The sequence below is a fragment of the Taeniopygia guttata genome, chromosome 2 (assembly GCF_048771995.1).
Source record: "Taeniopygia guttata chromosome 2, bTaeGut7.mat, whole genome shotgun sequence".
Lineage (NCBI taxonomy): Eukaryota > Metazoa > Chordata > Aves > Passeriformes > Estrildidae > Taeniopygia > Taeniopygia guttata.
The window spans coordinates 44,622,060-44,648,905 of NC_133026.1; the positions used below are offsets into that span (position 1 = coordinate 44,622,060).

Below are 26,846 nucleotides of genomic sequence, written 5' to 3' on the forward strand. Positions count from 1 at the left end.
TCACTTGTGCAGGGCTCAGATGAAGTCTAAAGGGGTTTTCTAATTTTCTGTATGAAAACACATTAACAGAAAGCTTTAGGTTTAGCTGTTCCCCACAAAGATGTACATGTGAGGAAGAGTCTGGCTGAGTGACTTCAGAGAGAAAAAAGGTGGTCTATCAATAATGCCAGGAAACAGGCTATGATTTTGTGACTGAGGAAGATCTACTAATGATCATACCACTGAAAATAAATTATGAGTTGCTTCTACTAAGGGTAAACATGCTAATTACAATACTAGGAGTTGCCCTCAGACCAGGAGCCCATAGTAGTAGACACCGTGCAACATTATAAGATAGTACCTTCTCCTCTCCAAATTATTTGAACAGTCAGCATCATTTGTGGGTGTAGGAACAGAATTTCAGCACCACCTGGGTTGATGGTAGAGGCCTCACATGATTTCTAGCTGCCTCCAAATGTGAATTGAGAGATGACAAAGTAAGCACAGACAAAATCCTGACTCTGGAGTCAGTCCCCTCCCACTGACTTCACTGGTGGCTGTGCACACCCAGGCATGGATGCAGCCCACATGGCCAGCTGCTGCACCACCTTTGGAAACTACCAATATTACTTAAGAACAGGCTCCAGTAAGTCTTTCAGGTCCCTGAGTGCCCAGTAATTCCTGTGGGACTGTAGACACCTAAATATATTTCTCTATTTGACCCAAAGTTTCCCTAATCCTCTCACTGCCTTCCCTTTCAGGAAATTGAATGAGTGGAACCAGCTTGTTTGTTTGAGAAGCAGAGAGGTTCCCTAGGAAGAAAGGATATGAAGATGTGTTATTCAATTCTGGAACATATTCATTACAAGATACAGAATCCCAAGCCAAATAGTCTGCAGGTCAGATAGATTAGAGCATAATCCTTAATGATTTCATTCCTGGTCTAGATTAAAACTTTAAATATAATTTGAGCATTGCAACTGCTGCAAGCAACAACTCCTCATAAAACTTAGAGACCAAGCCCATCAGTCTAGATATCAGAAAACCATTTGGAATTACATTTAAACAGACTGTCTTGGGTTGGTTTAATTGCACTAGTGCTTCTAAATGTTGTGTGGGCTCATTGTCAGGTACTTTAGCAATATAAACATTTTTGTGTAAACTTCCTTTCTTCTTGGTAAAGACAGAAAGATATTTCAATGCTTTTTATAAGAGGTGAGGTTGGTCATGCACTGAAAGTGTGGTTCTCTTACCTGCTGGGTAAGATCTGGCTGGTTTCAGCTTTGTTAGAGAGATTCCCACAAGAGAGACCAGCTGTAGTCTGGGCTCTGCAGCTCTCCTGTGGTCAGGAGCTTCATGATGGAACCCAGCCTGTGGCTGACTTTGAGAAGAGTAGACCCGGTGAACAGGTATCCTGAAAAGAAGTCTGTCTTTAGGAGAAGCTACAATTCTGGAAAACATAGATATCAGGCTCAACTGGTCTTTTGGAGTCTATCAATTGAATTCTGGAAGGCACCATCCATAAACCATTTGACAGTAATTCCTTTTGAATGCAAAATAGAGAGTAAAAGTTTCAGATTTGGATTCACAGCTGGGAACACAAATCTAAATCAATGTTATTTCTGTCCTCACATTGACAGTCATACAACACTTTTGACAACAGGGGAAAAGGCAGCACTAGAGTTGTTTGCTCCCAACTGAAGAACTGGACTGATTTATGTTGCATAATAGAGCGGTTGTTCAGATGATTTGTGGCATTGCTTTTGAATAAATTTTGATGATTGAGACACAGCTGGAAATTGATTCCTTGATCAACTCTTTTGTAAGAAAAGAAATTAGGTCTTGCTGTTGTTCGGATGAAAAATTGAGGTTTCATGGGACTGGTAACTATTCTGGAAGGCATGGAATGGAGTTCTGCTGGAGGTTAGATCTGAAAGTCATAAATTGTTCATATTTTTGAGGAAATACCTTTTAGAAGTAAAACTGGATACATTTAATAACCCAGATAGACAGGGCCTAGAGTGATTTTAAAGGCACCTTTGCATTTTATAAAATATCCAAGATTTCGCTCCTTTCTTTACCAGCAGCAAGTATCCCTTCCTAGCATGTTGCCAATGTCCTCTCTTCTTACCAAAAGCAGCAGTGCTACTGGGGATTTTTCCTGCTGAAATACAGTGTTCATCTTGTCACCTTTTCCAGCTCCTCTGACTCCTTGCTCTCTTCTTCAAACCTCAATCCTGTCCCTTCAGCCCCTTTTCAGCAGAAAAGACAGAGAGGAAAAGTGACTTCCCAATAGTTCCTTGGTACTGTGCCAAGATTTGAAATTCAGACTTAGGGATTCAAGAAAAGGGATGGCCCCCACATGTCTGCAGGAGACCTCTCCTAAAGTCCACGGAGTTGGGAAAAAAGGTGCAGGGTTGACATTTTCGTATTGCTGGAGGGAGAGCATCAAGCAAGGTGATGGAAGAGGAGGGAGGGAAGGGGCTGGTCAGATCTGTCCATTACACAAGTTCTGGAAACAAAATGAATGCTTGCTGAACCAGTAAACGCAACTCACTTCAGCATTAACAAAATACTTCATTCTTCATTGAGACAAACCCAGTCTCTCTATCTACCCCCACCAAAGAAACCAAATAACTGAAATATTTTTGCAGAGCATGAAATTTCCTTGGAATAAAATGTTTAATGTCTATTTCTATTATGACCTAGTTGTAAGCCAGAGGTGAGTAATTGAAGAGCTACTGGTAGTTTAGCAATAATGTTTAAGGAACTGAGAAATTGTCTGCACGTAGGAGGAGTAGTAACTCTCTGTATATTAAGCTCATGAGCTGGTTAGTGAGAAAAGAAAATATGTGGCATGGACCTGCAACTTTCAGTCTTCGGCTCCTGGGCTGAAGTCCTACCATAGCCAAGTCAGGTTTTCAGAGAAATATTGTCTGGATCTCTCAGGCTAATAACAAAATCAGGTTCCTTCTCAGTGGGTTCTTTGTCTGAATATTAAAGCATTACTCTACTTTTTAGCTCTCCTGAGAATGCCTATCCATGGAAGTTACTGCATACCTGGGATTTTAGCTTCATTGTTGCAAATGGTATATTTAATCACAGGGAAAACAAGTGTTTGTGAGGTTACCCTGCCCTTAAAAGCAAAATTAGGAGGAGATCAGAGGCATTTTACCACAGGATAAACTCAGCAGCGGCTGAAGCTGATGAAGTTACAATTATGTGGTTATTTCCAGCTAAAAGCCATAGTGCCTTGTCACCACTGCTGTGCCACAAAGAGAATAATATCAGGCATTTGTGAGTGTAAAAGTTTACACCCCCAGATGATTTTTAATTTACTGGCTAATGGGGGAGATTGCAGGAGGGATGGACACAAAGGGAGGATTCCCTGATATTAGTACTGCTGGTGCAGTATGTGGTCCCTGTTATGTATTGAGAGACGTTGATATAATTTTCAGCTCCCCTCCTGAAATGTAGCTCTTGGAAAAATGTGAGTGAACAATTGCTTTAGAAAAGCAAAATCTCTACAAAGAACCTGGCATGACAATGGGGACCTCCAGATGTTTTCTCTCCAGCATTAGAGCTTTTCTCATATTTTCACTTGGCAGCTTTTATTTCAATGCCCAAAGAATGTAAAAAGCCACCTCCATTGCAGGTTCATAAGTACAAAAGAGAGAGAAGATTAAATCTAGAAGGGGAACTGAATGACCTAGTTCTAGGCCTTCACAATGAACACCCTTGGTCTTTTATCTGCACAATAAGCTCACTTTTCTACAACACACTAAATAAAACAGTTGGTCTGGCAAGAGGGAATATGATGGTAGAAAAATGGCCATCAGAAGTATGGGCTTCAGCTCCACCAGTAAACTAACAGTAAATATTCAGTCAACATACCTGCAATGTGTGTCATCTGACAGCCTCAGTTTTTGGCCATTTAACTCAAATCCAAATTCTATTTTAGAGTGGTGGATGTGGCAAAAACACACATTAAAAAAAAAAAAAACTATTTTAGATTTGGATGGGCCCTAAATATTAATTTCTATAAATATTGTTGCCTGGGGTAGTGGTCTGTTGCCACATTTGTTCAGTCTAATATTCACACCACTGTTTAGTGCTGTTTCCTTTTGATGTAGTTTAATTTCTGTAGATTTGTGTTCTATCAGTTATAGCTAAATAAAATTAAGACTGCAATTTACTTACAACGCAATTAGCAGTTCTGGTCAATTAGAATGCAGTTAAGTGCTCTGCAAATCCATTATGGTAGAAAGGAATGCTGAAATAAGAACTTGGAATCTCAAGTGAAAGGACAGTGCTGTGCCTGTGCAGTCCCATCCAGGCATTTTGAATTCAGTATATATAAGATATAGACATCAGCTTTCCCTGCCATTTGCCAGGATGGGGATACCTGAGTCCATTTCTCCCTTTTGCCAGAGAACAGAGATTTGTGGTCTCTGTCTTTGATGGCTGTACCAGGTGGACTTTTCTCCTGTCACTCCAAATCTGGCTGGTGAGAGGAGGAAAAGATCACTCCTTAATGTTGCCCCATGAATTGTGCCACCCACAAGCCACCAAGGAACAGGTACCACACAGCCATGGCAATACCCCTCAACCTTCTCCTGCAGGACCATTGCTATGAGACCTCCCGCAGGGCCTCCCCCAGTGCAGCAGAGTTAGTTTGCTACTACCACCTGGATCCCCAAAAGAGTCACTCACACCCATTCAGCCTCTCCCAGCCCCTCTCCTGGAAGCTCAGCTGCTGGATCCAGAAAGCATTAGAGCTGACTGCCGGCCCCAGTGTCTGAGAAAACACAGCTGGTCCTTCTGACCTTTTGCCTCTGCACCACTTGCCAGCAGTCACAGGAGACAGTGGCACCTGGGGACCCTCAGGGTGCAGGGTGAGTGATACTGAGATGAGCTGAGATGGGAAGGATTTAGCTGGGAAAATCCTGTAAAGGGGGCAGGCAACTGGTAATGAACCAGGACTCCTGCTGTGGATCATCAGGTCCAGGGGAATCCATGCTCAAATGGAATTAGTCTGATACACTGTACCAGCAGGAGGTAATGCAGTCTGGGCAGACATTAGATGGCACTAAAAACTGCACTTTTCAGGAGCTCATTCAAGCAGAAATAGGATTAAGACCTGCCACTGCTTGCAGGTCACTGGGAAGCAGTCTGTACAACTGAAAGTTATAAGCACAGCCTAAAAAACAATTACTTAAGGCATCTTCACAGACTATTTGCTCAAACAAGTTCATTTTCATGAGGCCTCTGGTAAAACTATCTGGAAGAAATATAAAAGTATTTTCAAGTGGTCACTGACCACTGGTGCAAATGCTGCTGTAGCTTGTGAATGTCCTCAGACTTTACATGGCAGGGCTCCTGGTGCAGGCACCTCTGGAACTGTAGGGGTTTGAAATGTCCTGTGGCACTGAATAAAAGAGATGCTTATTGAATTGCTCTCACAGTTGTGACTCATGATGGTAGCTGGTCCAGACACATCATTGTAGGGCCCACTGATTGAAGCTTAACTGAGAGTTTGGAAATAGAAATACTCAAACAAGAAGAGGGTAGATTCATTGCACGTTTTTTCTTGTAAATGGGGAAGACCTTATGAGTAGATAAAACAAATCTTTTCTTCACTTAGCCATGTCAGAGTTAACAAAACCAAATATTGTCAACTCACAATTTAATTGCAATGCTGGCAAGACTCGTGATAGCTCTTGGGATTTAGTTTGTTTAGTCTATTTTAAAGTCAAAACAGCTTGTAAAGGTAATCAGTATAGGAGCTTTTGTTTCTTTTGTTCACCTGATTTTGCTTTTAAATAAGTGGTTTATTCCTTCTGCTTGAATGAATGAATTCTTGAATGAATGTAAATTCTTCTCCCAAGAACCTGACAGGGTGCATTTGAAAGGTAGAGTTGGATAAGGTCTCAGCCCAGCCAATGTAATCTACTCTCCAAGGAGGTGCCTGATGAGGATCTCGAGGCAGGCTAACTTAAGGATTCCTGTTGGGGATGGAATGTTTAAAGGCACATCATATGGCTGAGCCCTTTTCACTCTCAGAAGCAGCCCCTGGCAGATGGGTTACACTGCTCTTAGTGTATAAAGGGGTAGCATACTGGTTTTGTGCATTTGTTCCTCTCTGGCAGTTTGCTGTCTGTAATCCTTCAGCATGAGTTTCATCCTGTCTGTCCATGTTTAGGAGAGCATTTGCTGGTAAACAGCACAAGTGGAGGTGTAGTGGAACACCGAGGTGCTGCTGTTTTCTAGCGAAGTAATCCCTAGCAGTTTGTTACCAGTGAGTTTGTGCTCTGTTCAGGGCTGAGAAAAACCTTTAGCTGTCTGCCCCTTAGTGAATTAGATGGAAATGAGAGAATGCTCAATCTCTGCTAATCAAACCTTGAAGTCTTTCTGAAGCTGGCTTTTCACAGGAGGCTGCTCTGACAATGCAGTCATAGAAACTAATTTTTATTCTATCTGAGGAGTTCTGTAGTGGGTAGCCAGAACAATCAGATGTGAACCATAGTTGGTTCACAGTTGGTGAAATGTCCCATGGGAAACACAAAAGGGTGACAAAAACCAGGAACCTGCAGGCTCCACTGCCCTGTGCTTTGGGGCCCTGGAGGCCTCTGTGAAAATTGTCTGCTTGAACTTTATTTCAGTGAGGGTCATGGTGAGGTTTGCGTGAGTCTACATATTGAAGAGACATGCAATTACTGCAAGTAATCACTCAACATTATATATACAAAGTGTTGGTTCTCATGTTGGAGAGCTCGCAAATGAGCAAATGTGTCTTCTAATTTTATTCAGCCAAGCAGACTTTTAGCTCTCTGAAATCTCCTAGGAGAAATCCTTTAATTTAACATACTGGTTTTTGTCACTGAGCTGATGGTCAATTTAAGGTGTTTGTTATGTTGTATTTTTTTCCTCAATTATGCATTTAAAGCATCTTTAAGTAGAAATTAGTTTTCTGTGTTAATAGTTTCAAGCAGCAGTTTCAACTACAAATCTTTTCTCATCCAGACCTGTCTCTGTACAGCAGAAAGCTGCATTAATATCCTTTTGTACTACAGCAGACCAGCTGGATAAATGTATGCATCCATGGGAATGAAGTAACCATTAAATTTTAACATTACCAAAAGATGTAAGAAAAGCAGGAAGCAAAAATAATGACAATTTGTTATCATAGCTGTCTTGGCATTGTTTTGCACAATTAGCATTTACTTTTATCAGTACTTTGGGAGTCCCTTTCCTGCTAATGGGACCCTTCTGATAACAGTGGCACATTGCGGGCAATATGTGCAGAGAATAAGAGCTAGTTCCTGGTCTGAAGGTAGGCAAAGAAGGGATTCAGAGAAAGGCACATCACTTACAGGCAGGAGGTTGTGAAAGAAGCCATGAATGACTGAACTACTTAGGATGAAGGGCTGCACTGAGGTCTCTTTGGCTTGCTCCAGTGTTTTCCTTCAAAATCCATATTATCATGTCAGGCATTTAAAAATACATGCACATAACAGAAAGACTGCAGAGGCCTTCCCTCTGTGAGTTGTGTTAAGACAAGTATGTCGTCCCTTGTTTGGATGTGCACAGCAACTACTCGGTACATTTTGATGTAGATGGTTTAAAGTAGCTCTTTCCCAGGGGTTACAAGAGAACATGAATTTAGGTGGCCACATTGATTCATTACCAGCTTCCAGTAAGATAATATATGAAGTGAACACGGAAATCAATATGACAAGCAAAATGAAATAGCTTGAGATAAGCAGGGGTATACAGAAGAAATCAATACCCTTCAACTACTATGATGGTGAAACAGAGTCCATAGGAGAGAGTATTAAATTCCTAAGTCAAATATTTCAAATACTGATCTGTAACATCACCTGTGACAATAAATGTAGTAAGGATTTGCATTAGTATATTCACATGATTGCTGTGAAATTCTCCAATCAGTGAGCTTTTCCTCCTACAAATGATCACAGTAAGTTTATGGCTGTGCCAGGTTGTGTTTTCCAGGAATAACCTTTATATGTTTAGTATGGCCAGATTTGCTGATAGAAGATTAAATATTAACCTTAATTTCATGACCTGGAAAAAATATGCCACATTAGGAATAAAGACATTGACTCTTTCCTGATTGCTGGTTGTGAGTTTGCACAGATAAATAAATAAATAAATAAATAAATAAATAAATAAATAGACAATACAGCAAAGTCCTCTAATCGGAAATTATTATTAATTTTATTTAGGCCACTTGCTCAGACTTTTTGGAAAGACTGTGTGTTATCAATAGGAAAACAGACTGAACGTTTTCTTTCTCTGCTTTTTTTTTTGTACAGTCTCTTATTTTTGTGAGTAGGCAGATTGGCACTGTGAGAAGGAAGGCTTTTCTTTCTTTTCCCACCTAGGACCCTGTCATACAGTACATTATCAACATCTGATTTTAAATGCATAATGCAGATTGTATTTTTCACAGTACTCCACTGACCATGGGGTCTCTCTCTCTCATTCAAAATTTTTGGGTCACATCACTGAATAGTGGCTATTAGATTTTATTAGACTTTGCATTTTGAAATGTCTCTTTAAACACTCTTTGGACAAATGAGACACAGTCAAAGCATGGTGGAGCTTAGCTCAAGAAGTATAATGTGAAGGCAAGGGTGTTGTATTGCCATTAAAAAAGTATTTTTTCAAGAGTCAACGAGGCAGCAAAGGTCTGTTCCACAGCCCAGTGAAACAGCCTGGCTGCTAAAGCCAGCCTTGCACCAGCTGCCCAGGATGCCTGCAGCTGTAGGGCTGAGATGATTTACTAACACTGTCAAGAAGATGGAGACATTTGCCTTTTTTGCAGGTATTTGCTTGTGAAGGGGAATTCCTGAGAATATAATAATTTTCTGCGTAGGTCTGCCACTAATTCTGAGGGTTTTTTTTATTAGCTTCTTACAATTTCTCAAATAAGAAGTCAACCTTCATTTCTTCTGGCTTTCTACTCATCATCATCATCATCATCAATCCTTTGAAATCTGTCAGCCACTCCAACCTTGGTTTTAACAGCTGAAACTAATAAAATATCCTAAAACCCTAGGGGTTGTCTTACTAGGGCCTTGCAGCAGCAGAAAAACTAAACTCATAATGTGTATTATTTTCTTCTCCTGAAGTCTGTAGCCAGACGGTTTACACCTGATTTATTTCTAATACCACTTGCTGTTAGTATTTTTCCCTTCCACTGGGATATAGCTGACATTTTTCCCCTGGAAATGGATTAACATATATTTTTCTACACTGAGCAATATTTCAGTACCTAGCTGTAACAGTGCTATAACAACCCCCCTCTGTGTTGCCTTTGCTCCTATCACTAGAGAAACAAATACTTGTTTATGCTGAGGTTCCCATCTGGAGATCTATCCAAATTCTCTTTGAAGTTTGCCTTTTGAAACTTAGAGAATCCTGCCTAGGCTGATGACTCTGCAGTTAAGGCTGAGGTTGCCTTTTCTTGAGTTTGTAATGTGAAGTATTGGAATCACTTGTCAATCATTTTTCTTTGTGTATATTTTCTTGTGTTGCTTTTATTCTTCATTTACTTAACTGTTTGCATGCTTATGACTAATTTAATTTCTAAGGTAAGGAAAATCATCCTGACAACACTGACTTGCTTCTTTTTTGGGACAGGTTTGCTAAGTTTCCCTGCATTCCTAAGCTTATGTCTTGGGAAACTCTAAATATAAGCACTAGCCTGGTGATGTGACCCAGCTCAGATGCCAAATTGGAATTTTCACCCTTAGGTGTACAGCTATCTGGGATGATACTTCCAAATTCAATATCTTAGTTTTCAGACAAATACACAAATGTAGTCCCAGTTAGATTTTGTTTTTCAATGAGGAGATCATAACTTTTTACCAAATACACCTTATGAAAACTTTGCACTACATAATAACCTTTCTGAATAATTGGATTGTACTTTGAACAACTTTTTCAATGAAATTTTTCCAGGAGACCGGTTTTTGTTCATAAGGCATCAGTGAAAGTATTTGTGAGGAATTCACTACTGTTACAGATTTGGCACCTTATTCATTTGTGTTAGAATCCTTTTTCTTTGCATCCAATGTTATCTAAAGTATTTCCAAATACTGCCATCAAATTATCTTCCTGTAGATATGGAGAGAGTAAAACTGCCTTTTTTTATTACAGATACAAAATTAATAATTTATCTAAGTGAGAGTAAAACACCAGCCATTCCAAATAGCTCTTTTAAATCTACATTCCTTCTTCCATTGCCCAAATAAAGCAATTCCTCAGGTTTTCATTGCTGTAAACACAGCTGTATTCCAATGTTACTGCATTCATTTCATCTGCATTTCTCTGATGTGATGCAACCCAATGATAGGATAGCACTTGCACTGTGAGACGTGAGGGAAGAAAATGGGAGCATTTCCATCAGCAAATGCACTAATTTAGCAGCAGACATGAAATGTGGCATTTTTAGAAAACAGACCTCTTCTTTGGAGAAGGTGTATCTTTGTATGTGCGTCTTAACTAAACTTATCTCTGGTGACATTTGTAATTCTACCTATTCTAGATTTAGTATGAGAAGATCATATGAAAGCCAGTTAAACTTCTCTTTCTTAGGGAATGTCTTGGTGTATTTTAGGCAATTGTCTGAAAGTGAGACAACTGAAAAATTTGTCTATCTGTTCTATGCACCAGAAGCCACCTACCTGTGACTTGTTATTTTCAGTCTCTCATCTCATGTTGGCAATTTTCAGGAAGGGAGCCAAGTCAGAAACCAGCCCTTATTTCTATCACAGCAAAAGAAAGACATCACTCCCTTCCTTCTCCTCCTTCACCTCTGCATGATGCACTGGAAATTAAGAGGACAGCAGGAGTGAGTCAGTGTTCTCAACTCTGCAAAAGTCAGTCTTTCCAGAATATCTTTTGAGTGTAACTCTCCTGTTAGTTACTGTCAGGAAATAATGCATTGGCCTTAAAATAAATCATCTCTCAACCTATCCCCACGCACACATATGGTCTGCTACATCCTAAATCTCCTACATCTTGCTGGGGTCTACAATATCTCCTACATCTTGCTGGGGTTTACAACACTGCAAGGAGAGCTGTGACAAAGCAGAGCCAAAACCCTCAGGGCTTTCAGTCCAATCAGTAGGAGAGATGGAGGTAGAAATGGAAGCAGGAACATCCAAAGTCTAATGTGCCTGTGAAGGTCAGAAAAGTCTTTTTAGTGACATTCTTGCTTGCCAGAAAGGACTTTGTAAGAATATGACTCTGCAGTGAGTTTCTTGAGTATTTTGACAGAATGGTTTCCTGTCTTCATTAAGGAGGAGCCTTAATCCAGCACCACATAGATAGATTTTTATAGGGTGGAACAGGAGCTCCTGTAAGTCCAACAGAGACCATGACTGAAAGTTTGCTTTCATTTCCTTTCCAGAGATGTAGGGTTTTCACTTTTCAGAAGCATACATTAGTTCTTTAATTTAATATAATTTCAAACTGCACAGAGAAATAGTTTATTTGAGGTTTCTTCTCTGCAGAGAGGAAGAGGCATCACTAATCAAAGTTAGAACTGTGATACATGATTTTTTTTTTTTTTTTTTTTTTTTTCTCCTCTGGCTCAGGTATAATTTTAGGCTTTCAGCTCTTATGGCCTGTACTGCTCTTTCTGTACTTGCAGGCTTTCCCATGGTGTGAACACCTCATGCTTAGGGTGGGCAGCACTTCATGGCTACCCATCAGTGCCATGGAAGGAGACAAGTGTACCCTCAAAAAAAAATACTCATTTTGGGCTAAAGGAAACTTCCAGCTGCAGTAAAAATGGACATCACATTGTTGCCTGTGATGGAGCCAGGCTGTTATACACCAGTAAAGAAACTGGGAACCAAGGAAAAAGCAGCCTTAGGAAAAGACATGTGGGAGGTAATCACTCCTGTTTCACCAGTAACACAGTCAGATTTAGAGCTCTGTTTATGTGCGGGCACTCTGCTCTTACCAGTTTAACCAGAAATCAGAAGACTCCATATTCTATGATATCAGATCTACACAATGTTTGCTACTCCTTGGGGAGGATCTTCATCACACAAAACTCCAACTGCCTTTTCAGACACCTCTGTGTGCTTTCTGGGATGTCATAGGCAACCACAGAGCTCCATAAGCTTCTCATAATTTCATTAAACATTCATTATATCTTCAAAGTGCATTTTCTACAATTCTTTGTCCTACTCTGTGCTTCATTTTATAGCAATAAGGCTTTTTAAATACTTTGTTTTGGAAAGTGGGTTTTTTTTTGCCTTTTTTTTTTCTTCCAGAAGAGGGAAGGAAGGCAGGAAAATAAAGGCAGAGATTCCATTTAGCAGGGATGTTTGGCATAACCTTATCTAGTTACCAGTAGTAAAAATGGGGAGAAATAAGGAGGAAGATAGGGAAGGCATTTTTCAGACATATTTTGGATGTGGTGTCCTGTGGTGAAAGCAAGAGGATGTTTATCCTTCAGCTGAGCCTCCCAGCTTGTTCATCCCACTCACCATCCTGCACCGAGGAGGCAAAGGCTTGGCAACCAGTATCCAGTCCTGTGGTTTGCCCTGCTGCTCACCAGTTGTGCGTGCCCATGTTGCTTCAGAGGGAAATCAAAGCAGCTCCCTCCTGTGGGATGTGATCCTCTGTCCCCTCAGGCTCACTTTCACGTGGTCCTCAGCAGCTCTGCTGACTGTGCAGATTTTTTGGGGCCACACCATCAGCACTGAGAAGCAGAGCACAAAGTGAACCACAGAGAGCGGGTTAGACAACGTTTGGCACCTGATTCTTATTCCTACAATGATTCCTGTTTGGAAAATATGGTTCTGCACATTCCTTGTATATACACTGTGTTAAGACACCTCTTAAGAGATCCAATTTAGCTGCTCCTACAGGGGAGTGATGTACAGGCTACTTTGCTCTTTCCAGGAAACATCAGCCAGCAAGGAGGTGAAGCAGGCTAGAACTCCCTCTGCCTAGCCCAACGGTACCCTTTGTGCATCAGGTCCACTTAGGCGAGTTTGAGCAGCCTTTGGTGCCTCTTCTGGCCTTTAGTGATGGTGAGAGTCCAAAAACTGCATGCAGGCAAGTGTGTAAAGACAACAACCCCTCCTAAGAAAAGAAATGCTGTTCTAAAAAGAAATAAAAGTACGTTATATAAAAAATGGCATTGTGCTTGATTTTTCCTTCTCTTTCTGAAATTGTCTCTTATTTTCCAAAGAGGAAATACAATCCTTAAATTAGATCTCACAGGGATGCTGGCTCCAGAATTGTGAAAATTAATACACAAGCAATTAAATTTGAAAACAAAAAAATCCCAACAATGAATCAGGAAAGAAGTCACTGACATTAAAACCAGAGTTATGCAAATTAAGTCATAAACTCTCAGCCAAATTTAGGAAATTTTTTGGTCTTTAATTCACTTCACTCTGCCATCTGAATCCTTCTTGCCTATTTCCCCCCAGGATAGAAGTCCATCATTAAATAATGGATGCATAAACTCCTCTTTTTATTTCTTCCTCTAAATAAAACTCTTTATAGGAAATACTGGAGAGGAGCAAAAATTAAGGATGAAAAGAAACTACAGTGATGGTAAGTGACAAACAAAGCCAGGGCTTGAAGAATTAATTTCATTCTCTGAATTACACTGATCTTATTTGCAAGGTCATTACATGCATCTTCGTTTTGGACTTCTGGAGAGTCCTACACGTAGAGAAAGGAGTAAAATACAGTCTTCCTTTGATGTGAAGTACACTGAGTTTTGATTTACTTGTTTTTTTTTTATAAAGAGCTGGAGTCTTGCAGTACTACCCTGCAGAACCAGTGAAGTTATCACTGCGCCATTACCAAACAAAACCTCTGAAGCCATCGGAAACTGGAGTTGTGAGGTCTTCAAGTAACTCAGCAAAATTTGTTATATGAAATCAAGGGAGAACTGCAACTTTTCAGGGTGGGTGGTGGGCTATGAAACTTGTACTTTGGCTTTAATAATGTTTTGTACTTTTATTAATCTACCCAAAAGACTTTAAGTGATCAGTATGCATGTTACAGCCTGGACTGTGCTGCTCAGTACTGGGATCACCCTGCTCTGAGCAGGCCTTCCTGGCTCCCAGGCAACGTGTTCCCTTCTCCCTGGGGAACGTACAATGTCAGACTCATTGGTATTTTAAAAAGTCATGGCCCACAGAGATAGTCACAATTATCTAGAAAATATATCCACAGCTCTTAGTGTAGCTAGCTAGTTAGAAACATGGAAAGTCAAAGTCAAGTAGGTGTAGATTAGAAAAAGCCACAAAACTCTTCTTCAGTAATCTTGGCTCAGTTTGTCACGGATATGAGTTATGACACCACCAGATTTTTGGCATGATGTCATGGGCTCAACACCTTTTGTTTTTGCAGCCAGTTGATTTCTAGGGAGGTGGTAATAGAGAAAGGGAACTGCTGTCTCTTTGGCAATAGTGGACTCTTCAGAGCAGAGTTATAGCTGTTCATTTTAACTCCAGAAAGATCTCTACATTTCAGCAGCTCAGCTGTAATTAAAAGAAGTTATTGATAGAAGATTAAAGGCTATATCACTAAAAATTATCTGACCTTACCACTGTAGATTATTAGATTACTGAAGGTAAGGACGCATTTTCCAATAAGACTCTTTTACTCTTCCAGATTATTCTTGACAGCTCCTGCAATGAAAATGTCAAGATAGCTATGTCAAATGCCCTTGAATTAAGAAGGCAAATTATCATGTTTGCAAATTGTTGCCAAATTACACTCATCAAAGGGGTATTTTAGTCCACTGATTGTTCCCCTCACAGTAATACAGAACTAAGACTCTAGAGATGGATGTCCTTGTGCAGTGGCATTTTTGTCATGTTGTCAAATCCCATTAATCTGCCTTTGGTTCATCTGTGCTCCTAAAATACCTGCAGTATCACTTGCACTTCTGTACTATTATATATTATCCTTGTCTATGCAAGCTATAAACCTTGGAAGTGGCATTAGAATTACAGGCCCTTTGTAGGGCGGATGAAGGCTCTATTGCCATTCATTATACAAAGTGATTAATTCAAGAACTGCTGAAAGAAATGGTTTAAGAGTCTCTTTGAAGTAAGTAAATATAGGGAGTTCTACATTAGCAACTGATTCTGGTACACCAAAACAATATCTGTGGAGTTTTGGGTTTGGGTTTTTTAACATTTCTAAGCACTGCATAAATAACAAGCATTGCCAATTAATAATATTTTCACAGTCTGTCTTATGAGACAGATAGATAGATAAATGTATAACAAAATTTATATCTATATTTTTTGAGATTCCTATGTAGATCACATAGAAATTTCACAAAAATATGTGTAGATAGTAGTTGCACATATTACTAAAAGCCCTACTTTGGCATCTGAGATTTGTATGAACATCTCAGTTTTCACATCAAAAATATTCATGGTGCCTGAGATCAGGAAAAGGACATGCTCTTACTCTCCTGTTTTCACTTCCCCTTTTTTTCCCTACAAAAAAATTAATAACGGGAAAGTAGAATACAAATAAAATAATAAAATTTCTTTGTTTTCCTTTTGATATTTCATAACCTGTAAATTGACCTCACTTTAAAAAAAATCTTTGTAAATACAAAACTCAGTATGCAAAACTGGTCCCCACAGCAGAGAGCTGTTGTTTACAATGTGTAATCTCTTCAGCTTTTAGCAAGGAACAAACTCATAGTAAGCATTATACTGCTGATGACTTCAACAGGAAGAAGCACAACATGCTTTTTTATCTAGAGCAAAGTGGAAGGGGTGCTGGTGCTCAGAGACACAGACTAGAACAGAAGAGTACACAATTTGAAGTGCCCTGCTCGGAAACTTCCTTCTTCCTTCAAGAAACTAAAAGTTAACATTTACATTAATTAAGTTAACATTTACATTAATTAACAAATACATTAATACATAACATTAACTAGGGTTAATCTGACCTTCGGATGGAAGGTGAAGCTTTCTTCAGAGATGATGTTGACATCAGTAGGGGATAGAAGTGTTGAGCTCCCTTTTGTCATCTTTCTTTCCTGCGTGCAAGGTAGCTTTAGAGGCTCCTCTTAAGAAACTCAAGTTTTAAATTGTCTCTCTGTGCTAAATTTTAGATTCAAGAAAGCAGATGCATCATTTCACAAATGAGGGCCTGTATGTGGGGCCCTAATGATACAACAAATATGTGGAGAACCTTGAATGGACCTGGGAAAAAAAAGTACAAAGATGTACATGCACCACAAGTTCATAAAAATAATGTCTTTGTTCATTCCAATTTATCTTCTTATTCTGAAAACCCTAGGCCTGGAAAAATAATATAGCTTCTGCAGTATTCCAAGATATGCCTATTTTCTCACTGAAATTTATGTTCAGATTTGCCAAACAATGCCTAAGAAAAAGCGTAAATGGGGATTATCAGAGCCAGCATGTAATCAGGAAGCAATTTTATTCAGGCAAAAATCAAGGACAGGGGTTGTACTGTCTTACCCCATCTGGTGTGCATCTGCATCAAGGAGATGCTTGACTACCTGGGTTTCACAGCTCTTTATACCTCCATCGTGGCAGGAACCCAAAGCCAGTTCTGATTGATAAAACACAACCAAAACAGTAAGAGGAAGCCACACTGGCCTGTTTTGTTTTGTTTTGTTTTGTTTTTTTCCTTAGGAGCTCAGTATTTCAAACAACACTCTTCAGCTAGGTTAGTGGGGAACCTGGGATCAACCCCTTCCACAGTGCACATTGTGCTCCAATATATTCAGATAGCTACAGGTGCTTTCTCTTCCCCTAGGTCACAGATCTGCAGGGATTCAGCACAGAGAAAACAGAAAGGTGCAAGTGGCACTCTTTGCTGGCACGGTCAGAAATGTTGGGGCTTATTATTAACCTTTTATCAATCCTAATGAATGCAAACCTTGAAATAAATCAAAATACAGAAATCACCATTACAGCTTGAAGTGTGGTGTCTATGATACGTAGTCTTTCGTGAAACCCTGCCATTCACTTTCTGAATAACTGCTACATTACAGCACTTTTAAGAGCTGGCTTTTATAAGCCATTTCTTATCATTATCCACTTATGTTTTTCCTGTACTTGAAGCACCAAAGAAGCCACTCATTCTGTAGTCCCTGCATCCACTCTGCCAGCATCCCAGCAGCATACAGCATACATATGTATATAAGCCAAGTGGAAAATTCCACTGAATGGGAGCTTTCACAGTACTCTTCCAGTTTCTGTAAGAGAGGGGAGTGGAGGTATTCTCTTTTAATACAGTCGTTTGCCAAGAGCATTCACCTTTCACTGATTCCTGCCCTCCTTCCAGATTCAGTGGGAAAGCCACAAGTGAAGATGGGCAGGACTCCTATTTGATGCGTGCCCATGTGTAGGAATTAGGAACCCTGGTTTTCTCCCTGACACCTACTGTCCAAGGTCTGATTTATCCTCCTCTCTCACTTAGATTAGATCACTTAGATCTCACTAAGAGATTACTCCCCACCCTCCTTAGCCTACTTATCTTTTCCTTTTTGCCAGTAACAACTCGTATGATTTCACACTAACTCCCAGGAGTCACTGCAAGCCACTAAACACTGACAGGTAAAAATGAGGAGCTGGAAAGGGAGCAGCTCAGACTTAGCAAATGACCGAGGAAGGGATGCACTGGGGCACTGATGGAGATGCAGAGCAGGTATCAGTTGGGATGGCTAGGCACCATGTCCTACTGGCCCAGCCAAAGGGAGGTTGAGAGCACTCATGGATGTGGGTGTGTGCTTGCTATCCCCACAGAGCTGACACTGGTTTTGATTTTAAGGACTTTAGGAGGTGCCACACCTGAGGAGAGAAAAAGGCAGCAAGTGAATCCTGTTAGAGGAACATTAGGGTCGCTGAGAGGTCTACATGCAAACATCTAGAAACACTGATGTTATGTTACTCTGCAGAACTGTGACAGGATCCCTCTGAGCACATGCACAGCAATGTGAGCTTGAATGTTCTGTTTGCCAGTGATCGCTCTGCACCATTTCTTTCCTACATAAGCAGATGCTTTAATACTGGACCCAGGCTGAAGAATAAGAGGAAGGGATTGCAAGTGCATAAAACACACTACGTAGTAAACATAGCAGTGCCTATTAAAATCTTATTCATTCCCCTTCTTGCAGTACAGATCCAAGCAAAGTATGTGCCTCTAAAACCAATTAACAGTTGAAGGAGTACCAACAGCATGAAATTAAGCTGCTTAAAAATCCTGCTGTTAAAGAGACACAAGCTGGGTGCAGCTCTGTGCTGTGATTATACACAAGTACACAAGATGATGTCTGACTTAGCTGATGGGCAGCTAAGTAACTGAACACAATCCCTACAGGAAATAACTGCACTCAGCCAATGCCACTCCATGCCCCAGTCATTGCAGATGGTAGCAGTAAGGCAAGCAAGTGCCATGGCAAGCACAGAGCCTGAAGATTAACAGCTAAACAGTAATAACAGCTATGAATTCATTCTAGCACATGCCAATCCAGTCTGTCGTTATATTGAACCCTTTGAGCCCCACACTTGACACCAAGAAAGGCTGTTGTGGTTTAACCCCAGCTGGCAGCTAAATACCACACCCCTGCTGGGATGGGGATGGGAATCAGAAGAATAAAATAAAAAAAAACTTTTGGGTTGAATTAAAATCGGTTTAATAGGTAAAGTAATAGCTGCACACACAAGCAAAGTAGAACAAGAAATTCATTCAACACTTCAAATGGCAGGCAATGATGTTCAGCCACCTCCAAGGAAGCAGGGCTCCATCAAAAGTAAGGGTTACTTGGGAAGACAAAAGTCATAATTCCAAACATGACCCTTTCCTTCTTCTCTCCCCACCTTTATATGCCTGGCATGATTCCACATGACATCAAAAAGCCACCTAATTTTTCATGAGCATGGGAAAGAAGTATGATGCTACAGTACTGATGGTAGAGAAGGATCTAGAAGAACGTGATTAAACTGATGTAGCAAAAAAATACAAACAAAAAAACCCCCAAACACCAGTGAATCTGTAGCAAATGGGAATCAGGAAAGTGATGAAGCTGACACTGTTATTTATGAAAATCATCCTAATTTCTGGGTATTATTATTATTTTTGCTACATGGCTGTACTTCATGGACAGCAGTGGAGTGCTTTCTTGATTGCATGAAGACTGCATGATCTCTGATACAGATCTGTGTACCAAATTCATACCATTCCTATGTCTCACGTTATCAGCCTGTAGCTCAGCCTAGCTTTGGTAAGAATCACATTTTTAATGTAACAATGGAAGAAAAGGTACTTGTCTTATAATCTGGCTTTCTCACTGAGCTCTTACATAACCACAAGTGAAAGCAATGCTCTCTGCCAATTTTCTGATATGGTCTCACTTTATATTCCTGGCTCAAAATACTACCGTGTGACCCATATCATCACCCCCAATAACTATAGTATTTCTGGCTAGGTTTGACACTCATCTGCAGAGCATCCCTTTTCATCCATTCTTTTTCAAAAATGCGAAAATGGAATCTGGATTAATCAAACCCTGCTGCTCACCACCTGCAGCACTTGCAATTTCCAGCTTTCAAGGCTACAGTGGCAACAGGAAAGAATTATCAGGACATGGTAACAATACAATTGCTTCAAACCAAGGGTACAAATACTGGCCACATCATCACAGGGAGGCTGCTGCTTCTAAAATGAACTCAAGGCTAAATACCATCCCCTTGCAATTATTTATGAAATTATTAGCTGGGAAGAGATGTGGGACAAATCAAGGCTAAATGCTCAGAAATGTAGCTATTGCTCTGCTGGGTCCACTTTACAGGAAAGCCTATGTAGGGCACATATTACCAGTGCCACCTGCTACTCAGAGGACGTGACCATTGGCAGAGCTAAAGGGGCAAGGTAAGAGTGAAACCAGCCCAACAACTCTAAATCTTTCTCCTTTTCTTTAATGTTTAGGATACACATTGGTTTTAGCTATAATGGAGTACCCTACTTTTCTTGATGAAAATTTTTGCATTGGAAAACATAATTTTTTTTACTTTTAGCAATGATGTAGTGAAACATACAAGGGTGTTGAATCTCATTAAAGCTTTAATAGGAAATTTATTTCAGTTGATGCCTCCTTATGTAGGTTTTGGTTGCTACAGATTGGCTGGTTGCTACAGATTGGCTGTTCCAAACAAAATATCAAAAACTTTTCTCATCTCCCTATAATACTGAAAAACAGAATTCATCACAAGTGCCTAATTTTAGGAGGAAGCAACATTAAACTGAGTTTTGTATAACTCTTCCAAAACACCTACATTTGTTTAGATACACCCGAAAATCAGATAAGTGATGGGAATACTGAACTCCAGAGACTGGTGGTGCCTGCTGCTGCATACTGTAACAAAACTTGACAGTTTCTGGTTTCTGAGTAACAGGTTATTCAGTATGAGAGGTATTCTAACAAGCTTCACCACTGATGGAGAATGAGCTTTATTTCCACTCTGACTAATCTGAAGGGAAACTTCCCTTCAGCTCCAAATGCTGTGCCTCTGTTCTTCTCAGCCAGTTACATAATGAGGATGAGCTCCCTCAACTATATATTTTTTCAATCAGGTAGTCAGTATTATGCGAATATTTCCTTATTCCCCAAAATCTTGAACACTGGAGAAATTAATTTTTGCCTCTTAGGAAAAAAACTTCCTCTTTCTCACTTCTCTCTTCTCCTCTCTTGCCCTCTCTCTTTTTATACGGTGTAATGTTAGCTTTCCCTCATTGCATCCATACACAAAAGAGATGAGAATCTATTGCACAGCTCTAAGCTAATTTACACTAGTTAAAATTCTAGCACTGCTAGATGATAAAACCCCTCCTTGAATTTAAATAGAAACACATCCTTAAGACTTAAAAATGAAATTATATTTGGCGTTAAATAAATATCTTTCTTCTGACAGACTACTAACAGGAAACAGCAGGAGATCACAGGAATTTATCTCAGTCAATGCAAAAAGTAAGAAAAAGTCTGAGCTGACGTTTTCCTCCAGCACATGCACACAGGCACACGCCTGTGCTTACGCACAGACACCAGGACTCACTTCTTGTAGCAGAAGGACCTCACTCACACGAGACGTGCACAGGAAAGCTCTACAGACTTGCAGTTTCAGGGCAAATGTATTTCTGCACGGATGTGCCTCGCAGCATTTTCAAAGATTTCATTACTCTCTGCCAAGTACAAAAAGAATATTACACATTTGATATTTGATACACGGTGTCACCTATTACAGCAAGTGCATTTCAAGCTGCGCTTACAGACGCAGTCATCTCCTCTAGGGTTTAATGTTCTCATCCACAGCATTAAAAAATGCACCAAAGTCCTACGTGTGTAATCTGTTATAAATAATTCTTGCCCTGCATTTATTTAACTCAGAACTGTCCTCTTCAATTAGTGGTCAAAGATGAAAAAGTAGGAAGTGATCTATTTAAGAGTGCAGCATTTGAAGTACATATATCTCTCATGAGTAATTGATCCCCATAACACTTTTGATTCAGTAGCCATGAGGTCACTCACAGAAAATTATATATGCAGACCTACACATGTATAAATCACTGTTGTCCTACATCAAGCAATTTACAGGAAATGAAATCTTGATAAATATTTACACAATTGTTGAAAGACTCATATTTTAAAAATTAATAAGTAAACAATTTTCACAGCAACAGCATGACTAACTTTTACAGGCAGCTATTGCTGCTGTGGGATTCAATACCTAATTGTAATTTCCTTCACGGTGCGCTTTAACTGCAGGAAATATCTCATTTGGATATAAGAGAACCATCCCTTCCTGGATGCCAGGACATGAGCAAAGCATCACCAACTAAGATTCAGAAAAGATCCTTTTTAACAGACTTTAAGGCTCCAAGGCCAACAAAATAGTTCTACCTGACAATTTAAGGAACAATCTTGCATTCTGCAATTTCACATGGGATCGCTTTAATTTGTTTTTAAACATCTTAGCTATTCCAAAGACTATTTTTTTGGGAATTGAAAAAATAGAACATATTTTCCATCAAGGTCGGATAGGGTTTAGACAGTTGTATTTGACAAGTTCAATTAGCTGGAACTATTTTCATGGTTATCCATCTGTCCTTTAAATTAGCGACTGAAAAGGCCTGACAGATGGTTTGTGGTCTAGTTAATAAGATGAAACCCTTAGCACCATACTTCAACTACTGTAGGGCTCAGTCCCCACCAGGACCAGAAAGAATGAAATCTTCCATATTCTGCAAGAAGCAGAAATACACCAGCATGGGACACTCAGACATTCAGGTGCAGCCTATGGCCATTTCAGCTGTATGAGCCACCTGATGAAATCATGGTAATACAAGATACAAAATTCAAACTACATGATCAAAATTCCCCACTATTGCTGTATGTTTAAAAGTTACAACTAAAGGAGAATTTATAAACCTATGTGGCACAGAGAGACTTCAGCAACATTCTGGGGAAGAACCAAACAGCCCAGGGTAAAGAAAGAAGGGAATGGCTGTGCCTACTTCAAGTGACCTAAACAATTCCCCTTTGATATATAACTCCATTTTTTATATGTCTCCAGGGCAGTTACTATGGCTCCTACAGGCCACATGCTTTTAAGAAAGCCTTTTGAAAGGTGTTGTTTTGATCACAGCAATCACATGGGTTCTTCAAAGCAAATCTATAGCAGGTGAAGGTAGGTGAGAGCAGGGAAGCCCCATTCAAACAGGCTCAGCTCACACAGGAGGTCCAAGTGCTGCCACAATTGTGTTGGGAATCAGCTGGAAACTCTAGGCACCAGCAAATGACACCATGACTGCTGCCAGCACAAACATGGTTCTGGTCATGCCACCAGCAGCCTCCACTCTCTGGCTACCTTCCAGCAGGCAGTAGCTGCCTTCTGCCTCTGAGCAAGACCCAGATATTGCCACCAGCTTTGCTATGGCTGGAAAGAAGGAGGCTCTCCTGTGCTTTCTCCAGAAGTGGGGATATGAGTTCAGAAAGGTATTGAGGTGAAGGAAGGTAAATTTGTTGATATGCAGCACTTGCTTTGCTTTACAGAGCTTGGAAAACAAGCCCACCAGTACACAGTAGAGTGCCTGTATAAATTCACCCCTTGAAAGGCAGCAACACTGCTCTACCACAGGTGCTAACAAGTTGCGGCAGAAATTGAATTTTCTCATAGAGATTCAGAATTCTCTTTGGGTCCTATAGTCCTGATTAATGCAGATACTCAGAAGTGCTATGGCAGCATTCAGATTCCAGTGCAAGGTAAAAAACTGAAACAGAGATCCCTGACGCTATTTCTATACCCCAGCAATGCAGAAGAGTATTTTTTATGTGAATTTCACTGTACACTGACGAATGAGTTTTTACAACATATTTCTTCCAAAATTGTGAAAAGAGCAGAGCATGTGAGGAAGCTGGAATTTATTTAAAAGTCATTTCCAGTGAAATGAGGATGGGTTTCTTTATTAACAGTCATCCTGACTTGCAAAACAAGTACGGACACAGCCTGCTCTCTCCAGACTATGAGATCATTATGGAACCCCCAGGTCTCCTGGAGGACATTTCACCATACTGCTCCATCTATCACCCCGGATAGTTCCCTTCTTATCTCAGACAATAGACTTCAGGATCTATATGTTTTCTGCATTTTCTTTAAGGGTCAGTGTGGCAGATAAATGTCACCTCATGGTCCATCTGAGGTACTGAATACAGGCCCAGTACCTTTCACTGCTTTTTATGGTATGCAGTCCTCTCACAAAGCTTCTGTCTAATACAGGCTCCAGAATGTGCTTGCAGGAAAAAGCCTACCAAGAGTGTAGGGAACAGGAAAGATACCTCAATTGTTGTAGAGGGAGAAAGAAGTAGCACAAAGGAAGGGTAAAAAATGAGTTTCAAGATGTTGTGGGTTTTTAGAGATGTAACAGAGAAAAAGAGCCAAGCTGTCCTAACCTTTTTAGGATGAAAAACTGATGGACTGTAGAAAAGACCATCTTTGGTGATGAAGTTCAATTCATCTTTGGATTCATTTTGGCTGTGAAGGGCTTCTTTATCAACACACTACATTGACATAAAAATAAATTAAGAAGGAATGAAACAGAGGAAGTATAAAAATAAAAAAACCTAAGAGGTAGGAAGAGTGAAGACAGTTAAACTCGCCTTTTATTACTTGCTGCTGCTTTCCTCTATGCATGTGACATTCTGCTATGGATCCAATGCATGGATCAGCAAGTGGCAAAGTCCATACTGTGCTGCCATTAGAAAAACGTCCATACAATTTTAAGTATATGTAGCAATCAGGTCCTTGAGAGAGAGGAAAGTTGGGAAGAGATCAAAGGAGCTAATGAAAATAATTTATTTGATTGATTCACTAATCTTTCTTCTGAATATAATGTGAAATAAACTAACCACATTTTGCCCTGCAAATGAGTCACTATCCAGTTGTTTCTTCTGTAGTGACTCTTAATGAGGGAAAACCACATGCAAAGTGAATGAGGTAGAACTGTTTAATAGTATCCTATAAATTATTTTAACACATACTGACATTCTTTGTCTCTTTTTCTTACAAGAACATTCAGCCTGGGAAAATGGTTCCCATTGTCAGAGATGGGTATTACAATTCACAGGTTTTTGGAAGGATGCAAGTCCATGCCCTTTGGGGTTGGCATGGCAATGCTTTGGTAGTGGTGTGAGGGGATACAGGGGTGGCTTATGCAAGAAGCTGCAGGAAGCTTCCCCTGTGTCTGACAGAGCCAATGCCAGCCAGCTCCAGGACTCACTGCTGATTAGGGCTGCAATCACCAGGGCCTCTGGGACAACATATTTTTTGTGTGTTTGATGCCTCTATGGGTCATTCACTTAATAGCTGGATTCATTGATCCTTGTGGGTCCCTTCCAACTCAGAATATTCTGTGATTCTATGATATTAATGAAAGGGGAAAAGCGGCTACAGCAAGTGTAGCCAGAGAAGAGTGGAGTGAGAATGCATGAGAGAACAACTCTGCAGACACCAAGGCCAGTGGAGGAGGGGAAGAAGCAGAGGCTCCCCTGCAGACCATGGTACAGACCATGGTAAGTCAGGCTGTCCCCTGCAGCCTGTGGAAGTCCACAGGGGGGCAGAGATACTCCTGCAGCTTATGGAGAGACCCATGATGGAGTAGGAAGATGTCCCGTAGGAAGCCTGCACTGGAGCAGTTTTGCTGGCAGGACTTGTGATCCCATGGGGGTCCCATGCTGGAGAAGTTTGTGTCTCCCATGGGAGAGCCCCACTCTGGAGCAGAGGGAGAGTGCGAGGAGGAAGGAGTGGCAGAGACAGTGTGTGATGAACTGATGGTAACCCCCAGTTCCCAACCTGCTGCAACTCTGTAGGGGAGGAAGGAAAGAAAATTGGGGGTGAAGTTCAGCCTGGGAAGAAGAGGAGGAGGAGGAGAAAGGGGAAGGCATTTTAAGGTTTGGGTTTATTTCTCATAATCCTACTCTGATTTGATTGGTAATAAATAAAACCTATTTGCCCAGGTTGTATCTGGTTTGCCTTTCATTTTATTTTCTTTCCCCTGTCTAGCTGAGAGGAGTGATAGAACAGGACACCTGGCATCCAGGCAGGGTAAACTTGTCACCAGGGAATTTAAAATATTTGTACTGGGTTGCAAACATCTGTTTATCCCAGTTAAGCAGTGAGGTTTTTCATTAGGAATGACACCTTATTTTGTGAGGTAGTGCAATGACTAGCAGAGTTCTTCTGAACTTTAACAGGAAAAAATGTACCAGTCTGGGGAGAGGGGATTTTTTGTTTTTTCACTTACATCAAGCAATTTTTGCCCCACAGCTTTGAGCTACAAGTAGGGCTGGTTCTAACACCGTCAAACCTCCACAAACCACAGAATAGTCTCAGCAAACAGTAACAGTGCTCCTTTTCAATCAGCAGAAGATAAATAATGAAAATGAGTACTTTCCCAGTCTGGTAACCAACACCAGCAGGATGCTCTGCTTCAGGAGGTGGGTTTTTTTGCTGTATACTGAACAGTAGAAAAGGGAACAGTACATATTGATACAAAACCACTTTCTCTCTGATAATTTATGTTTGATGTTACGGAGCCTGAAGGATCTGTAGGCAAGGAGGGGCATGTCAGACAAGAAATGTGGAGTCAGGAGAGTGTGCAGTCAGTTGAAATAAAAAAGTCACGTCAGTGGTGTCTATATATTGAAGCTCACTGAAAGGAGGGCAGTGCGGGAGCTTATTTGGGGTTTTTGATTGGTTTGGATTTTTTTTTTTTAGTATTTTTTTGTTTCATTTTTATATAGCACAAAAGCAACACAGAAACAACACTAAGCAGAAACAGGGTTAAGGAACTAAAAATTAAAAAAAAAAAAAAAAAAAAGAAAAAGAAAAACAAACCAAAACCCCCAACAAAACTAAACAAAAGACCCAACTGTGACTGAGAACAGAAGGCAGCATTTGTTAGAGAACAGAAGGCAGAACAGACACGAGACAATTCATAACAGAAAAGGAGGAACTCACAGGTCAATTGCCAGAGAATGTGAGGCCAAGAGTATATCACTGCCAGCCAGGAGAAGGGTGCAAAACACAAGGGAGGAGGGAAGATAGCGCCTGATAATCTCTCATATGCGAAAAGAAAGATGCTACACTGGAACAATCAAAAGTGAGTCCAGTGCTGAAGGGCTCAGAGGAAAAGCAGCACTTTTTGGGGATTTGGCAGGGGATTGGGTTGTGGGTCTTTTCCAGAAGAAAATCAAAACCTTGAGATGAAGAAGGTACAAGTTCCTTTCAGACTGATGGAAGGCA

The 26,846-nt window shown here is 40.4% G+C and overlaps 2 long non-coding RNA genes across 2 annotated transcripts; both read right to left on the reverse strand.

The window, feature by feature from the left end:
• Positions 1 to 652: 652 nt before the first annotated feature.
• Positions 653 to 12,662, reverse strand: LOC140682640 (uncharacterized). The gene is made up of 4 exons (XR_012054615.1): positions 12,510 to 12,662; positions 10,692 to 10,834; positions 1,233 to 1,393; positions 653 to 791 (listed from the first exon to the last, which is right to left on the reverse strand). It is a non-coding gene; the product is annotated as an uncharacterized lncRNA (long non-coding RNA).
• A 105-nt stretch (positions 12,663 to 12,767) lies between these two features.
• On the reverse strand, positions 12,768 to 16,304 carry LOC115493713 (uncharacterized). Its single transcript, XR_005979526.2, has 3 exons — positions 15,965 to 16,304; positions 14,595 to 14,678; positions 12,768 to 13,130 (listed from the first exon to the last, which is right to left on the reverse strand). It is a non-coding gene; the product is annotated as an uncharacterized lncRNA (long non-coding RNA).
• Positions 16,305 to 26,846: the final 10,542 nt, after the last annotated feature.